This window comes from Oryx dammah, unplaced genomic scaffold (genome assembly GCF_014754425.2).
Source record: "Oryx dammah isolate SB20612 unplaced genomic scaffold, SCBI_Odam_1.1 HiC_scaffold_2, whole genome shotgun sequence".
In the NCBI taxonomy this organism is placed as follows: Eukaryota; Metazoa; Chordata; class Mammalia; order Artiodactyla; family Bovidae; genus Oryx; species Oryx dammah.
This window is the reverse complement of record NW_024070186.1, coordinates 134,528,866-134,534,865: the sequence shown is the minus strand read 5'-3', so window position 1 is coordinate 134,534,865 and position 6,000 is coordinate 134,528,866. Positions and strand designations below refer to the sequence as shown.

Below are 6,000 nucleotides of genomic sequence, written 5' to 3'. Positions count from 1 at the left end.
CGGGGGGCGTCGGGGCGGCGGGGGCCCCGCGCTGCGGGGCGGCGGGAGCGGACGCGGACGGCGGGGTGAGCTCGGCGGAGGGGGCCGGCTTCCGGGCAAATCCCGCCTCTCCTGCCGGCTCGAACCTGCCCGGGAACTCGGGGGGCCCGGGCAGCGGGGCCGGCAAGTTGTGGAGTTGGCCCGGGGGCTCACCGGCGCGTTCTTGGCCGTCCTGGGCCGGGGACGGGAGGGCGGCCGCCGTGTTGCCCGGACCCGGGCCGGGGTCGCGCCCCCGCTCGGCTGTCCCCCTCGGCCCGGAGCCCCGGGCGCTTCTCGTCGCGCCGTCCTCAGTCCTGCTGCCCCGGGCGTCCTGGGCGGCGCCGGGCGCAGCTCCCCCGCCTCTCGCCCGGGTGCCTCCCTGCTCTGAGCTGGCCGGATCCCGGACTGGGGAAAGTGGGTAGGCAAGGGGACCGCGCTCCCGGCCCCCAGCCGACCCTCGGGTCCAGCCAGGCCCGTTGGTACTTGTCCTTCCCCTCCCGAGGGCGAGGCCCCTGGGACCCGAGGCCTCAACCATCACTTTTCTCCGGAGCCAGAAAACCGGGTTCCCCTCTAGAGTGAACCCCGTGCAGGTCCTGGGAGGCTTCGTTTTTCTCTCTTACATCTGTGTGTTCTCTTCTGCTACTAGTGGATGTTGTCTTATGAAGGGTTTCCCGGGAAATATTCTGCAAACCGTCACAACCCTTCCAAAGTAGTTTTCCAAATTTTAATCGAGTTGCTGTTCCGTCTGGAGGAACAAAGGAATCAACTATGTCTTAGAGGCGAACAATCTGGGAGTCTGTGACACATGTTGATCTCTGAAGTATTATAGGAGTTTTTACCTTCTTTCTCGTTATTGAATTGAGTTTTGAAGATAGTAGACGGAAAACAGCATAAGTACTTTTGTGTTCTAAAAAAATTTTTAATAGGGCGTTTTTATGTTGAAAAAGAAGTAATACGTTCTTAGCCACAGGGACTTTTCACTCAGTTGGTGGAACTGAGTTGGAGTTTGTCTCCGGTAATATAAATGATTAAATGTGAAATTGTGCGGGGCGGGGTGGGGCGGGGGGTACTGTTCTTAGAGGAACAGAGTCCATAGGATGAAAGTAAAAAAATGGTTGTGGAGTTACAGATGATGGTTGTTTTTTACGTTTGGTGAGGGAGTGATTTGTGAAGCAGAGGGCTTTGCTAATTCATTCTTTAAAGTTATGAATTGCATTGAACCTGCTTATTAGAGAATCATGACTTTAGCAAGTGGGTGGCATCTTCCTGATGTGATTCTTCAATGGTTAATCACTAGTTTGCCACCTTTGTTGTTGAAGAGACAGTGAGATAAGTGGACTTTTTAAACAAATGGTGCTTCCTCTGCCTGGCACCAAAGTGTGGGTTGCTGCCTGGAGTATGTTGAAATGTTTTCAGCTTTGAAGTAAGTTGCTCTGGTTCTGCCCAGCGTTTTGGTAATGTGGTTTGGGTTTAACTGGTTTCAGAGAGTAGTGGCCTCATCACCAGTGCTAACTTTTCTCTGCTTGAAATTAGTTCCTAAAGACAAAGAAGATTCCAGCAGTGGAACAGCCATTATCCTGCGGGCTGCAGGATTATTACTTTAGTCTGTTTCCTACACTCTGGTGGGGAAAGACCTCTTTCCACACTTACGCCTTGAAACTGCCCTAGGAGCATGAGTAAAATACTTAGAAAAAAAACAAACAAAAAGGAGGACTCTTCATTGTTGATTTTACTCCAGTGCGCTCTCTACAGTGCCTTTGAGGTAGTTGAAAACCAGGTTTAATGCTTGGACCACTTCCTGTGTGGGTCTCCAAACTTTTACTAATTGTCCACCCTAAAACTGTATAAGTTTGCTGTAAAAAGACATGAGTGAAAGAGGCTGAAGGCTCCTCTGACTCTTGCAGTTTTTTTTTTTTTTTACGAGCAAAACATCATGATAAAAAATAACCTATACCACCACCTAGAGTCTGTTTGTTAGTTTATTGCTCCTGAAGTTTGCTTAAATGGACATGCCTCTTGTGGTTCTGATACAGCCAAAGAATTATTAAGAAACGCTAACTTTCAAAAGCCCATCCAAGAGAATGATTATTTGCATGGTAAATAGCAGGTGCCAGTTTAAATTATGCATGCTACCTTTACAATAGAAAATGATGACATACCGGGTTAAGTGGGCTATTCGCCAAAAGATATTAATTCAAAAGACTTTAAGAAATTTTGTGTCTGTGCCTTAAGTAGCTCTGATTGCTTAAAGACTCTCTGCATTGTTACCAGAGATTCAAGACATCTTACAATTTAATACCATTAGGACTTTTTTGAGGTCCAAGGGAAACAAAAGCAATGATCAAATAAAAATATAAGGGAGCATCAGAACTCCAGAAATTCTGGGAACTTTAAAGGTAAGAGAGAAGGTAGGCTATAGTAAAGTTGCAGTTCAGAGATGTGAAAAGTAGCATCACTGTGAAATAAAGTGGCAATCTGTCTTGCTGGTAGTTTTTACATAGTGAAACAATCTGTTAAATGGGAGGATAGGAGACCTTAAGAAGATAGCTCTGTTTCCATGTGGTTTAGCACATTGTCCAGGGAGGAAGTAACATTCCTTCTTTAAACAGTGTAACCCGAGAGAAAGATGGCCTCCGAGATCTTTAATTAAATACCAGTTGAACAGAGAAAACTAGAGCACTGTATTAATTCTGTCAAACATCACTATTTTAGAACATCGAGGACAACTAAAAATGAATTAACTCATATCTGAAAGCAGAGTTTTATGGAAGGTGGCAGATGAGGCAAAATATGTCAGTCTAATGGCGCAAATAGGGAGATAAGGAGATATGTCATTCTCAGCTCCCTAAAAAGATGAGGAGGAGGAAGGTAATTGTTAATTGTACAGATTCCATTGCAAACCGAAACTGGAAGACAGCACCAAAGTAGGTTTAAATTAGAGTGGCTTAGGATATATGATGTTAAAGGGATTAGGTTTTAAAACTTGACAATTGTTAAGAAACTTAAAAGGTCATTTTTAAGTGTTCTGAAAGAGCAATGATAGCTTTGTGAATCAGGTTTAAAAAATAACTCTGCCCCACATAAGTTCGAAACGGCTCATTTTTATCAAGAAAAAAGTTGTTCTCTTTAAATTGTGATAGGCTGAGTTTTGCTTTTCAAACTTCAGATTTCCAGATACAGTCAGGTTTTAAAGTATAGGTGGAAGCATTCCAGTTAGTCTTCACCTCACCTCCTTCTCTCCTTACTGCTTTCCTGCTCTCGTCACCTTCTTTAAAATGAGTAGCTTCTACATCTGTGGGTGTTTTCTCCCATTAACTTTGCCTTCATTTGTAGCTTCGCTTCTTGGCTGTGCTGGCATGAGGTTCTTTACGTCTGTGTTCTTTCCAGATGCCCCTTCATGTGGCTGACGCACAATGAGGGTGGGTTCTGTTTTGGTTTGGTTTCATAGTGGTTTAGTGTTCCATGGGTGCAGACTGGGGAGAAAAGCATTTTGCTGTTCTAACAAAGCCCTTTGTATCCGACGTCCAACTAGAGAAATATTTTTATGAAAAGCAACTTTTGATTACTCTGGAAAAGTTAGAGAGACGCTCTGAACAGAATAGGGCGGGGTAGTGCTTGGAGGCACTTTCAGGATCATGAGTTTGATTTGGCGAATTGTTCAAGATGCATTTCCTTAAGTGGCAGTTTTGTGAGGGGACTGACAGAGGGGAAAATGAGCAAACTCATTCTGTAATATTTAGATTGACGCAGTAATCAGGATTGACACAATATTACTCCAGGAGGGTCACTAAGAGTTGAGAAGGTAAAAATCGAGAGTGTCAGGTGATGAACCAGGCCAATGGCATGGAACTGAGGGTTATATCCAGAGGTTGGAATGAAAAAAGAAAGTAAATGGAGGAGAGAGATCTTGTTTCTGTATCCTGTTTTGCATCTGGTACTGAAGCAGGGACATGAATTGCTGATGGTAATGGAGTCCCTTTTATGAGGGCAGCAATATTATATAAATAGTGGTGGTTTGAGAGGGAGAAATGGCAAGTTCCCCACTCGTGCGTGTGCACACTGTTTTTGAATGTCTCTTAAATATATCTATAAAGTGGAAGGTCAAAATTGGATACCAGCATAGAAACAGGACTTAGAGAGTAATAGTTTATTTTGTAGGAAATGAATTAAAAATAGACCATCTTTTCTTTATTCTTTTGAGATATGGTGTTTTCCAGGGGTCTTATTAAACATGGAAAAGAGAGTGCTGAGGTTTGGGTGGTATAACGAGAATTCTTTCACGAGATTGCTCATAAGGATAACTTCATGTAAATAGCTCCAGAAAGAATGCTTTCTTTAAGCACATTATCTGGTGATTCAAGGGTAGGGGGAAAATTGGGACCAAAGAGACCTCTGAAACCTTATCAGGGTTTTTTTTTCTGAACTGTAATATAGATGTCCATCTGTTGTTTTTTTGTTCCTTGAAATGTTATGTTCAAATTGAATTTTTAGAGTTCTAAAAAGTACAGTTTGTTTAGAAGAGACATTCCCTTTTATTTTGCTACAGATATGAAGAGTAATTTTAATTTTTCATGATAAATATAGGTTATTTAGATAAGTGTGTGTGTGTGTGTGTGTGTTGCTCAGTCATGTCCAATTCTTTGCAACCCCATGGACTGTAGCCTACCAGGCTCCTCTGTCCATGGGATTCTCCAGACAAGAGTACTGCAGTGGGTTGTCTTTTCTTTCTCCTGGGGGTGGTGATGGGGGAAGGGGGGGTGTCTTCCCTACCCAGGGATTAAAACCCAGTCTCCTGCATTGCAGGTGGATTCTTTACCATCTGAGTCCCCAGGGAAGCAGAATGATATACAAATTGTTGTCACTGTTATATTACATACTCTGTACTTTAAACCTTAAAATTCCAATTGATCCCTACACAATCTTGCAAATATTACAAAGAATTATTTAAAAAATTGATGTTTTAGGATATTATTATGGCTGAAACATAATTTTTCATATATTCATAAAACATCGAGAACAAGAATGAGGAAAAGGTAAATATGCTACATTTTACCATTAAATTTTGTTAAAATTTTGTTAAAATTACTATCTTGAACCATGCTAGGGATAACATTTAGCCTAGAGCTCTAAGAGTAATGAGGAATGGATTTGAAGGATTCAGAAGATGGATAACTCAGAAATGTAGAAAAAATTACTCTTTGAAGTTATGGAGAAAAGTACCCCACTGTATTTACTTAGTATTACTAAGATTTTTTTTTTTAAGCTAAACCAGATTTTAAGATACATTATTATTGAAGATAATGTATGGATAATTACTTCTTAAAGAAATTTTATTTACATGTTTTTTGATCAAAATAAATTCAGGAAGAACTCCAGAATATGTTGAAACTTTTCCTAGGAAGATGCTTGTGACATCCATGCATCCATCCATCTATCCATCCATCCAGCCAGCCAGCCTCTTTCCTGCTCTCCCTCCCAACAATCATCCTTCCCTCCCTCCCTCCCTTTTCTTCCTTTCATTCTTCTTTCCTTCCTCTTTGGATAAATAGCACTGGGGTTAAAGAAAAAAAAGCATTTTGTTAATAAACTTGGAAATGAACTTGTTTCTCTGACAGTCAAGAGCTGTGTTTGAAATTCAAAGCTAGCATCGTTCACTCTCCCCAATTTTTTTTAACTTGGTACACCTCAAAGAGTAAAAGCTCTAAAAAGCTCTAGACCCATCTTGCCTCTTTAGCTTGGTGTCCTTCAGCAAAAATATTTTTAAGGATGGAAGGAAGAGACCCTTATTTGCCTTAAATTCCGGGTCACTGTGTGACTAAGCCTAGAGTTTCAAGAAATACTCAACTAGAAGCCTGCTGGGTATTTGAGTCATGAGCTTAGGATACGACTCGGACCAGGACTTCTCTGACTGCCCTGATGCTGGTGTTTATTCAGACCTTTTGTGAAAAAGAGGCTCTCACCCTTGGACCTGCAATTAAGAAA

General features: G+C 42.2%; 1 protein-coding gene across 2 annotated transcripts in view; it reads left to right on the top strand.

Moving 5' to 3' along the window:
• NRIP1 (nuclear receptor interacting protein 1) overlaps positions 1–6,000 on the top strand; it is a 99,906-nt gene that overhangs the window by 1,448 nt on the left and 92,458 nt on the right. The window lies entirely within an intron of this gene.